The sequence below is a fragment of the Phyllobates terribilis genome, unplaced genomic scaffold (genome assembly GCF_046119375.1).
Source record: "Phyllobates terribilis strain yellow unplaced genomic scaffold, ASM4611937v1 Scaffold_1017__1_contigs__length_469563, whole genome shotgun sequence".
In the NCBI taxonomy this organism is placed as follows: Eukaryota; Metazoa; Chordata; class Amphibia; order Anura; family Dendrobatidae; genus Phyllobates; species Phyllobates terribilis.
The window spans coordinates 228550-240904 of NW_027363777.1; the positions used below are offsets into that span (position 1 = coordinate 228550).

Genomic DNA, 12355 nt, shown 5'->3' on the forward strand with positions numbered 1-12355 from the left:
CAGTGTTCCAGCAGAAGGAGACAACGTTTCAGAAAAGGCATTGTAGCAAACCAAAAAAGAAATTTTAAGCGCAGCAGAGTAACCAGCGCACATACCTGTTAGCTCAGGTGAGTTTAAAAGGCTGCTGTTGATAACAAGGGCATTTGCTAAATAGATGGTGTGTGTGCAACAATATACTGAAAGGTCAATTATATTGTGCAGCTTATCTCACCACCTGTAGTTATTTAGGTGAAAGCTCCAAAATGCTTGCCTAATATGTCTGTTTATCCAAAAGGAAGTAAAAAGGGAGAGCTAGAAAGATAGCATTGCATCACATTACATGGCAATGCAATGCACAGTTGCTGAAGTTTGACCAAAATGAGCTTGTAATCTGGCTTCTGCAACTTTGAACATGAAAAATCCAATGAGGAGAAGAAAAGCAAAGCCAAAGAGTCCATCCCAAAATCTGACAAACAAGCAAAATGAACAAAAAACATTGAATTCAATTCTTTCTGATTTTAGAAACTGCATTAAAGAAGGGGTGCACCGGTCCTGGAGATACTGCAATACCAGGTCAATGCGTGGAGTGGACAGAGCAAGCTCTTTTTCCATCTCCCTGTTCTAAAAATCCATTTAATATATGGTCCCCAGATAGGGGACGTATCAGATATTAAACTGATAAGAACAGATACTACACTTGATCTTAGCCAAAAGGCCGAGAAGCGATAACCAGAATTGGTTTCAAACTACGGAGCCACCCAAGGATCCTGAAAAGTCCATTTGTGGAGATGAGCTCCTGGACTCCCGTTAAGAAGACATGTTGTCAACCTCTAGATCCCTTACATGCCTGCACTTTTCGGCTTGCTGCTGCTGCAATCCACGCGTTTTAGATCTGCATAACTCCACCTCTTTAAACACAGCACCTTCACCCCCTGCTGTTCCCACCCGCCTCAACACCGTTGGAAGGGAGGAGAACCAATTAAGGCGGGGGGTGGGGTGGAACGAGCAGCTGTCTACCCTTAGCAGGAGGGCTCCTGATTACATACCTCTCCTGCTGCTGCTGCTGCTGGCTGTCCAGCAGCAGACTGAAGGTGGCTGCTGCTGTGCACAGGTATATAAAGGCTCAAAGCCTATTATGACACGCGCAGCCAGCGTTCCATTGCCACATTCCATCTACTGCAGGCAGGATACCTGGCTGGCTGAATGTCGCTGAGAAGCTCACAGAGACCGCCATAAGCAACAGTTTAACAGAATGCCACAGACTAATCAACCAAACTTTTTGGGTTGGGTTCTCTTTTATAGTCTGCAGGCATTAAATGAAAGAAGTCAGTGTTCCAGCAGAAGGAGACAACGTTTCAGAAAAGGCATTGTAGCAAACCAAAAAAGAAATTTTAAGCGCAGCAGAGTAACCAGCGCACATACCTGTTAGCTCAGGTGAGTTTAAAAGGCTGCTGTTGATAACAAGGGCATTTGCTAAATAGATGGTGTGTGTGCAACAATATACTGAAAGGTCAATTATATTGTGCAGCTTATCTCACCACCTGTAGTTATTTAGGTGAAAGCTCCAAAATGCTTGCCTAATATGTCTGTTTATCCAAAAGGAAGTAAAAAGGGAGAGCTAGAAAGATAGCATTGCATCACATTACATGGCAATGCAATGCACAGTTGCTGAAGTTGAACCAAAATGAGCTTGTAATCTGGCTTCTGCAACTTTGAACATGAAAAATCCAATGAGGAGAAGAAAAGCAAAGCCAAAGAGTCCATCCCAAAATCCGACAAACAAGCAAAATGAACAAAAAACATTGAATTCAATTCTTTCTGATTTTAGAAACTGCATTAAAGAAGGGGTGCACCGGTCCTGGAGATACTGCAATACCAGGTCAATGCGTGGAGTGGACAGAGCAAGCTCTTTTTCCATCTCCCTGTTCTAAAAATCCATTTAATATATGGTCCCCAGATAGGGGACGTATCAGATATTAAACTGATAAGAACAGATACTACACTTGATCTTAGCCAAAAGGCCGAGAAGCGATAACCAGAATTGGTTTCAAACTACGGAGCCACCCAAGGATCCTGAAAAGTCCATTTGTGGAGATGAGCTCCTGGACTCCCGTTAAGAAGACATGTTGTCAACCTCTAGATCCCTTACATGCCTGCACTTTTCGGCTTGCTGCTGCTGCAATCCACGCGTTTTAGATCTGCATAACTCCACCTCTTTAAACACAGCACCTTCACCCCCTGCTGTTCCCACCCGCCTCAACACCGTTGGAAGGGAGGAGAACCAATTAAGGCGGGGGGTGGGGTGGAACGAGCAGCTGTCTACCCTTAGCAGGAGGGCTCCTGATTACATACCTCTCCTGCTGCTGCTGCTGCTGGCTGTCCAGCAGCAGACTGAAGGTGGCTGCTGCTGTGCACAGGTATATAAAGGCTCAGAGCCTATTATGACACGCGCAGCCAGCGTTCCATTGCCACATTCCATCTACTGCAGGCAGGATACCTGGCTGGCTGAATGTCGCTGAGAAGCTCACAGAGACCGCCATAAGCAACAGTTTAACAGAATGCCACAGACTAATCAACCAAACTTTTTGGGTTGGGTTCTCTTTTATAGTCTGCAGGCATTAAATGAAAGAAGTCAGTGTTCCAGCAGAAGGAGACAACGTTTCAGAAAAGGCATTGTAGCAAACCAAAAAAGAAATTTTAAGCGCAGCAGAGTAACCAGCGCACATACCTGTTAGCTCAGGTGAGTTTAAAAGGCTGCTGTTGATAACAAGGGCATTTGCTAAATAGATGGTGTGTGTGCAACAATATACTGAAAGGTCAATTATATTGTGCAGCTTATCTCACCACCTGTAGTTATTTAGGTGAAAGCTCCAAAATGCTTGCCTAATATGTCTGTTTATCCAAAAGGAAGTAAAAAGGGAGAGCTAGAAAGATAGCATTGCATCACATTACATGGCAATGCAATGCACAGTTGCTGAAGTTGAACCAAAATGAGCTTGTAATCTGGCTTCTGCAACTTTGAACATGAAAAATCCAATGAGGAGAAGAAAAGCAAAGCCAAAGAGTCCATCCCAAAATCCGACAAACATGCAAAATGAACAAAAAACATTGAATTCAATTCTTTCTGATTTTAGAAACTGCATTAAAGAAGGGGTGCACCGGTCCTGGAGATACTGCAATACCAGGTCAATGCGTGGAGTGGACAGAGCAAGCTCTTTTTCCATCTCCCTGTTCTAAAAATCCATTTAATATATGGTCCCCAGATAGGGGACGTATCAGATATTAAACTGATAAGAACAGATTTTTTTTTTTTTTTTTTAACCAAATCAGATAGGCCGGAGCATAAGCTCAATCAAATCGACTTACAAAAGCCTTTCATTGACACTTAGCCTTTCATCACACTTGGTATATAATCAAAAATAAAACCAAACCTTATCATCAGGTACATTATACACTACGAATTAAACTTTACCAAAAACCTCCACTTTTTAAACTTCCAGATCCCTTCAGCATCTATAATACTTCCACGTTCCTGATCCCAGAGGTATATTACATACATACGTGACAGAATCAATCTCAAACATTCATTAACTGACATTTTCTTCCTTTTAAAAACTAACAAATTCCTCGCATCCCACAAACTTTCAATTACACACACCACCAACAACCATAAAATCCTATCCTTAATTCTACTACATGCACCCATCCCAAACATAGCAAGTTTCCAATTAACATACTTTACACCCACCAATTCCTTGCAAAGTCCCCCTATACCCTTCCATACATCATATGCAAAATCACAATCCCATACCATATGTCTAACATGCTCTCTCAAACCACATCCATCCCTCGGGCATACCTCAGATTTAACTAAATCCCTCTTCTTTTGCACATCTCTAACAGGCAAAATGTCATGCAATATCATCCAAGCGATATCTCTCTGTCTGTTAGTCACACCATCTATACTTAATTTTCTCCACATCTCGGTTACTTCCTCCCCTCTCAACCCATTGATATTACATACCACCTCACGCTCACGCACCATCCTAATGACTTTCTTCTTTTGCCTAAAATCACTCATGTTAACGGACAACAAATCATACTTCCTTACAAATTTCTCAACACAACCATACCATACAGGACACTTAAAAGCAACAGGCACTCTAGCATCCCTTTTGACCCACTTTAAGCCATAAAGCATCCATCCAGCCGAATACTTCATCATATAAGCACACTTATTACTTTTCCCTAGAACCACCACCACCATTTTCACGTAACCAATCCCTAAAAAGAAATCAATATTTGGAAAATCCAAACCACCATTTACACATAACTTATAGACATATTCCCGTTTCAATTTCTCCATGCGACTTCCCCAAAGAAAATTAAAGATGAATTTCTCAGTTTTCCTAATTTTCTTAAAAGCAGCAGGATATACATTCGCAACAAACAACAAAATAGGCAAAATAACCGCCTTAATAATCAGAACTTTCCCAGTCAGAGTTAATTCTCTCATTCGCCAAAAATTCAACTTGCGCACCACTCTCACCCCACAATCTTCCCAACTCTCATTTCCTTTCAAATCATCATTAAACTTAATCCCAAGCACCTTTATTGCACCATCCTCACACCTCACACCATCCATCCGTACATTCCTCTCACCAAAACATTTAAAGGAACTCTTAGTCCAATTGACCTTAAAAGCTGAGACACTACAAAACAAACTTAATATCAACCTTGCCCTACTCATCGCAGCCATATTCCCACTCACAATCACTACATCATCCATGTAACCTAGAATTCTCACATCCTTTCCATTACTCCCAGGAATCATCACACCTCTCATAACCTTATCCTTCCTAACCATACACATCAACACTTCAATCACACTAATAAACAAAAAAGGGGACATAGGGCACCCCTGACGCACTCCTGATTTAATTCTCACTTTCTCACTTAACCACCCATTCACCAAAAATTCACTTGAAACATTACAATACAAACTCCTAACACAGTTTACAAAATTCCTGGAATAACCCATCTTAGACAAAACCTTAAACATAAAGCTATGTGACACACGGTCAAAAGCTTTTTCAAAATCAACCGAAAACAACAAACATTTCGGCTTACGACTCATACAATCCCCAATCACATCACGCAACAACACCAAATTTTCAGTCATACTTCTCCCAGGCACTGCACACACTTGATCTTCATCCACCACACCGCCAATCACTTCCCGCATCCGGCTAGCCAACAATTTACTAAACACCTTATAGTCTGCATTCAAAAGGGTGATTGGCCTCCAATTCCCCAAATCCTTTTTATCACCTTTCTTATGAACCAAAACCACCACCCCATCTCTCATAGATTCACTCAACATATTCTCCGTGAACATATACTGGCACACCTCCAATAAGTCATTTCCCATCGTGTCCCATTCCTTAACATATAACTCCACGGGCAGTCCATCCTTCCCAGGTGTTTTATTCTTACTCGCAGACATCACCACTTTTTTAACTTCATCCAACACAATTACATCATCCAATATTTCACGTTCATCCTCACCCAAACAACCTTCTAAACACCCCAAAGCATCAGTCAACATCCTATCATCAACCCATTTTTCCCCATACAACTCCTTATACAACAACACCACCTCCTGCATCACATCCTTCCCACTCACACACACCCCATCACCATTCACCACCTCATCCATATCTACTTTCTTCCCAAAAACTTTTTTGAAAAAAAACCTTGTGCATTTCTCATTTTTCTCCAAATGTTCAATCTTAGAACGGTAAATAATTTCTTTCCCTTTACCCTCAATATATTTCTTAATCTCTTCTTTCACTTGACACATCAAAACATCCACATCCACTCCAATCATCCTTAACTTCCTCAGCCACTCCAGTCTAGAGCTTAAATCATTAAATTTTGCTCTATTCATTGCTGCTTTCCTCCTGCCCCTTTTTCTAAAGAAAAAAACAATCTCACTCTTCATCCAGTCCCACCACTCAAGCACATTCCTGAAATCACTTTTTTTATCCCTCCACCTAACATACATTCGCCTAAAATCACGCATGATCCTATTATCTTCCAGCAAACGCACATTAAGTTTCCACACGCCACCACCATATACAAAGGAAATCTTACCTTCTAGACGTGCCCTCAAACACACATGGTCAGAGAAGGGAACATCTTCCTGCTGGAAATTCCTACAAATAACATTTTGTGAAGAAAAGAAGATACGGTCTATTCTAGACTCTATGCCTCCCCTGTCGGCCTTATAGGTCGCAGGAGGTGGATTACCTAAAAAAACTTCCGCAGCATCCTGTAAGGAAAAATCCGCCACAAGACTCTTGAGTCTTTTACCTGTAACATCCATCTTATCCCCCTCCGTCACACAATTGAAATCTCCAACAAAAATTATTGGCATTTTGCCAGATAAAAAAAACATAATTTCTCAAAAATTTCCAGCCTCTCCCCTTTATCTATTGGTGCATACATATTTACCACCCTAACCCTCCACCCCCTACAATTTAACTTACATATTACACACCTCCCCGCCTCCACCACCATGTAACTTTCTATCTTAACACTATAACCCTTCACCAAAACACCTACCCCACAATTTTTATTACATACAGAACCAGACCACACACTTTGACCTAAAGGCCATGCATTTTCACTTAAGGGATCGGAGATCCCACACTCCTGGACACAGTATACGTCCGCATCCAAGTTGCTCAAGTAGTCCAAAATTGCCACTCTTCTCGACTCAGATTTAATCAGCCGAACATTTAGCGACAAGATGCTGAGAGCAACTTGGGCACCCATCTATTAATTTGATGTGGCAGGTCACGACAACATGCCCACCTGTACATCATCCTAACCCTTCTGGGGGTAGGACGCTGGACGTGCAGATATCGTAGTTTGTGCCTTCCCCCAAAAAAGACACATCTTGGGGATCGGATGCAGTAGGGTACACCCGGGCTGGACTCACACTGCAGTCACTTAAAGGGGAAAAGGATGGTTCAGTTTTCTTCTTTTTCTTCACTGAAGCGCCTCCATCTTCATCTGAACTATAATCCCGCCGCTGGGGGTCAAAGTCCCCCTGACCTCCCTCCTCCTCAAGGTCAGAAACGACATCGCTCCAGGCCACATGCGGTGTTCTGGTCAGATCAGACTCCTCTTCCCCCTGCATTGTAACCATCATGTCTGGAATTTCAGCCTCCAGATCCTCCACCGGGGCCACTTCCATGCCTATACGATCATCAGTTATCGTCTCAGACTCACTGACATCTGAAGCCACAGACGCGGCCCTCTGCACCGGTGGCTCAGGTGCCAGCTCCATATTTCCTCTTACATTCACACGAACCAGTTCTGGAAAAGCAACCCGAGCCTCCTCCTCATCCAGGAAAGCCAGAGTAGATATCGGAGCAGTCGGAGTTGGAGCAGTCGGAGTTGTAGCTGTGGGTGCAGGAGATTCATTTCTTCTCCTTCCCCTTCCCGCTGCCCCCGCATATGAACCAGGATGGAATATACAGTCTCTGAAGGCATGCCGTTTCTCTCCGCAGAGGTTACAGACTATTTCATTTTTGCAATTATTGGAAGAATGACCCACCTCATTGCACTTCCTGCAAATAATCTGTCTGATGTCGCATGCTTCCTGAGTATGGCCATACCTCCTACAATGACGACAAAACCTGGGCGCATTGGGGAAGAACAGGTAACCCCGCTCACTCCCAATGAAAAAATTTGATGGAGGATAATGTATACCCCCTGGTTCATCAGGACTTTCCCGGAACTTGACCATGAAACGATATTTACCGGTCCATAGTTCCTCCTCATTCATGACTTTTACTGCCACCTTGGTAATATAGCAGTGCCTATTTAGAAAGGCATAAATCAAAGCCAAGTCCACATGTGGGTTGTACATGAAAACAGTCAGAGGTACCTCTTTGGAGCAATACAAGATGACAAAAGTCAGCCCATCCAAATATTGATTGTCCAGATTCTTTTTCAAACAATCATAGAAATTGTTGCAAACAGCCATAGAAGTAAATACAAGATTATACTTGCTTTTGAATTGCTGGAGGCACAAGATTTCTTCCTTCTTCACTTCAAGGAGTCCAAACAAAATCTCCTTCACCACGAAGCTGAGGGTAAAGATTCCTTCTTTGCCTTCTTCCACATCAATCTGGATTCCAAACTTCACTCGAGCCTCACCGGGCCCAGCGTATCGAATGCGTCCCATTATCGCTAGTCGTGTCTACTGGCCAACTCCTTATAGCAGCAAGTGGCTTAAGCCATAAAATGGCGATGCCACAGGGCCAAGAGTTAACGCACAGACAGCCAAATGACTAGACCCATTACAGATCTGAGCCAAAAGGCCGAGAAGCGATAACCAGAATTGGTTTCAAACTACGGAGCCACCCAAGGATCCTGAAAAGTCCATTTGTGGAGCTCCTGGACTCCCGTTAAGAAGATATGTTGTCAACCTCTAGATCCCTTACATGCCTGCACTTTTCGGCTTGCTGCTGCTGCAATCCACGCGTTTTAGATCTGCATAACTCCACCTCTTTAAACACAGCACCTTCACCCCCTGCTGTTCCCACCCGCCTCAACACCGTTGGAAGGGAGGAGAACCAATTAAGACGGGGGGTGGGGTGGAACGAGCAGCTGTCTACCCTTAGCAGGAGGGCTCCTGATTACATACCTCTCCTGCTGCTGCTGCTGCTGGCTGTCCAGCAGCAGACTGAAGGTGGCTGCTGCTGTGCACAGGTATATAAAGGCTCAGAGCCTATTATGACACGCGCAGCCAGCGTTCCATTGCCACATTCCATCTACTGCAGGCAGGATACCTGGCTGGCTGAATGTCGCTGAGAAGCTCACAGAGACCGCCATAAGCAACAGTTTAACAGAATGCCACAGACTAATCAACCAAACTTTTTGGGTTGGGTTCTCTTTTATAGTCTGCAGGCATTAAATGAAAGAAGTCAGTGTTCCAGCAGAAGGAGACAACGTTTCAGAAAAGGCATTGTAGCAAACCAAAAAAGAAATTTTAAGCGCAGCAGAGTAACCAGCGCACATACCTGTTAGCTCAGGTGAGTTTAAAAGGCTGCTGTTGATAACAAGGGCATTTGCTAAATAGATGGTGTGTGTGCAACAATATACTGAAAGGTCAATTATATTGTGCAGCTTATCTCACCACCTGTAGTTATTTAGGTGAAAGCTCCAAAATGCTTGCCTAATATGTCTGTTTATCCAAAAGGAAGTAAAAAGGGAGAGCTAGAAAGATAGCATTGCATCACATTACATGGCAATGCAATGCACAGTTGCTGAAGTTGAACCAAAATGAGCTTGTAATCTGGCTTCTGCAACTTTGAACATGAAAAATCCAATGAGGAGAAGAAAAGCAAAGCCAAAGAGTCCATCCCAAAATCCGACAAACAAGCAAAATGAACAAAAAACATTGAATTCAATTCTTTCTGATTTTAGAAACTGCATTAAAGAAGGGGTGCACCGGTCCTGGAGATACTGCAATACCAGGTCAATGCGTGGAGTGGACAGAGCAAGCTCTTTTTCCATCTCCCTGTTCTAAAAATCCATTTAATATATGGTCCCCAGATAGGGGACGTATCAGATATTAAACTGATAAGAACAGATTTTTTTTTTTTTTTTTTTCTTTTTTTTTTTTTTAGCCCGAATTCGTGTACAAAACCCGAGTGCGCTTAAAAAAGTGACAAGTGCCACAAAAAAAGTGCACTAGGATGCTGGTCTTCTTGAAACCCTCTCCAAAAGGAGAAGGGTCCCCCAAACCATTCCCCGTCCCTCCGAGCCAAAAGGCCACAGCGAGGAACAGGGACAAAAAGCCACCTCCAGCCGAAGCCAGAGGCGACCCAATCTTACCCCCAGCACCTGCCCGAGTTCTCACCCGAGCAAGGCACTGGGAGCCAAAGACTGTGCTCCCCTCCCGGAAGAGGGGAGCCAACAACGCTCTCCTCCCGAAAGAGGAGAGCCAGGGGGGTTCAGGGGGGAGCGGAACCTGATGGCCACACACTCCCCCCCTAGACCTGCCAAGAGAGGAACCCGTAAGGGAACCGCATCCCGACAAAATCCTAGTAGGACGTGACACACGTGAATAAGTGGACACACAGTGACAAAGAAATTAAATAAATAGTGAAGGTTTCACAGTATAATACTGCCCGGACCTTCGACCGGGAATTGAAAAATTCCCCATCCTAAGGCCAGAAGGCCCGGAATAAGGGTGTGTGCGAAGAAAGAAAATTTGAAGTGCTTGTGCAAATGTGCCATAAACTCAAGTGGGGTTCCCAATCCCAGTGAGTTAAGGCACCCCAGGGTCACCACTCCTGGGGCACTTCACACTTCGGGCTTTCGATCTTCCCCGGCCCAATGGCGTCGATCCTAGGGGGCCATGCTTTCCACCAGATGACTATATTAGCCACCTGGCGTACTAACAAGCGCCTAAACCCCAGTGTGCATAATGTATCAATCTACTAGGGCGGCCAACATCCAAAACCGCCTTTTCAAAAGATACTACACTTGATCTTAGCCAAAAGGCCGAGAAGCGATAACCAGAATTGGTTTCAAACTACGGAGCCACCCAAGGATCCTGAAAAGTCCATTTGTGGAGATGAGCTCCTGGACTCCCGTTAAGAAGACATGTTGTCAACCTCTAGATCCCTTACATGCCTGCACTTTTCGGCTTGCTGCTGCTGCAATCCACGCGTTTTAGATCTGCATAACTCCACCTCTTTAAACACAGCACCTTCACCCCCTGCTGTTCCCACCCGCCTCAACACCGTTGGAAGGGAGGAGAACCAATTAAGGCGGGGGGTGGGGTGGAACGAGCAGCTGTCTACCCTTAGCAGGAGGGCTCCTGATTACATACCTCTCCTGCTGCTGCTGCTGGCTGTCCAGCAGCAGACTGAAGGTGGCTGCTGCTGTGCACAGGTATATAAAGGCTCAGAGCCTATTATGACACGCGCAGCCAGCGTTCCATTGCCACATTCCATCTACTGCAGGCAGGATACCTGGCTGGCTGAATGTCGCTGAGAAGCTCACAGAGACCGCCATAAGCAACAGTTTAACAGAATGCCACAGACTAATCAACCAAACTTTTTGGGTTGGGTTCTCTTTTATAGTCTGCAGGCATTAAATGAAAGAAGTCAGTGTTCCAGCAGAAGGAGACAACGTTTCAGAAAAGGCATTGTAGCAAACCAAAAAAGAAATTTTAAGTGCAGCAGAGTAACCAGCGCACATACCTGTTAGCTCAGGTGAGTTTAAAAGGCTGCTGTTGATAACAAGGGCATTTGCTAAATAGATGGTGTGTGTGCAACAATATACTGAAAGGTCAATTATATTGTGCAGCTTATCTCACCACCTGTAGTTATTTAGGTGAAAGCTCCAAAATGCTTGCCTAATATGTCTGTTTATCCAAAAGGAAGTAAAAAGGGAGAGCTAGAAAGATAGCATTGCATCACATTACATGGCAATGCAATGCACAGTTGCTGAAGTTGAACCAAAATGAGCTTGTAATCTGGCTTCTGCAACTTTGAACATGAAAAATCCAATGAGGAGAAGAAAAGCAAAGCCAAAGAGTCCATCCCAAAATCCGACAAACAAGCAAAATGAACAAAAAACATTGAATTCAATTCTTTCTGATTTTAGAAACTGCATTAAAGAAGGGGTGCACCGGTCCTGGAGATACTGCAATACCAGGTCAATGCGTGGAGTGGACAGAGCAAGCTCTTTTTCCATCTCCCTGTTCTAAAAATCCATTTAATATATGGTCCCCAGATAGGGGACGTATCAGATATTAAACTGATAAGAACAGATACTACACTTGATCTTAGCCAAAAGGCCGAGAAGCGATAACCAGAATTGGTTTCAAACTACGGAGCCACCCAAGGATCCTGAAAAGTCCATTTGTGGAGATGAGCTCCTGGACTCCCGTTAAGAAGACATGTTGTCAACCTCTAGATCCCTTACATGCCTGCACTTTTCGGCTTGCTGCTGCTGCAATCCACGCGTTTTAGATCTGCATAACTCCACCTCTTTAAACACAGCACCTTCACCCCCTGCTGTTCCCACCCGCCTCAACACCGTTGGAAGGGAGGAGAACCAATTAAGGCGGGGGGTGGGGTGGAACGAGCAGCTGTCTACCCTTAGCAGGAGGGCTCCTGATTACATACCTCTCCTGCTGCTGCTGCTGCTGGCTGTCCAGCAGCAGACTGAAGGTGGCTGCTGCTGTGCACAGGTATATAAAGGCTCAGAGCCTATTATGACACGCGCAGCCAGCGTTCCATTGCCACATTCCATCTACTGCAGGCAGGATACCTGGCTGGCT

The 12355-nt window shown here is 44.3% G+C and overlaps 4 non-coding genes and 2 pseudogenes across 4 annotated transcripts; all 6 read right to left on the reverse strand.

Moving 5' to 3' along the window:
- Positions 1 to 515: 515 nt before the first annotated feature.
- LOC141241449 (U2 spliceosomal RNA) lies at positions 516 to 706 on the reverse strand. Its single transcript, XR_012306189.1, has one exon. It is a non-coding gene; the product is annotated as a U2 spliceosomal RNA (small nuclear RNA).
- A 1115-nt stretch (positions 707 to 1821) lies between these two features.
- Positions 1822 to 2012, reverse strand: LOC141241450 (U2 spliceosomal RNA). The gene has a single exon (XR_012306190.1). It is a non-coding gene; the product is annotated as a U2 spliceosomal RNA (small nuclear RNA).
- Positions 2013 to 3127: 1115 nt separating this feature from the next.
- LOC141241604 (U2 spliceosomal RNA) lies at positions 3128 to 3311 on the reverse strand. The gene has a single exon (XR_012306339.1). It is a non-coding gene; the product is annotated as a U2 spliceosomal RNA (small nuclear RNA).
- Positions 3312 to 9497: 6186 nt separating this feature from the next.
- Positions 9498 to 9726, reverse strand: LOC141241625 (U2 spliceosomal RNA; annotated as a pseudogene).
- A 760-nt stretch (positions 9727 to 10486) lies between these two features.
- LOC141241641 (U2 spliceosomal RNA) lies at positions 10487 to 10578 on the reverse strand (annotated as a pseudogene).
- Positions 10579 to 11690: 1112 nt separating this feature from the next.
- Positions 11691 to 11881, reverse strand: LOC141241452 (U2 spliceosomal RNA). The gene has a single exon (XR_012306192.1). It is a non-coding gene; the product is annotated as a U2 spliceosomal RNA (small nuclear RNA).
- Between the last annotated feature and the right edge of the window lie 474 nt (positions 11882 to 12355).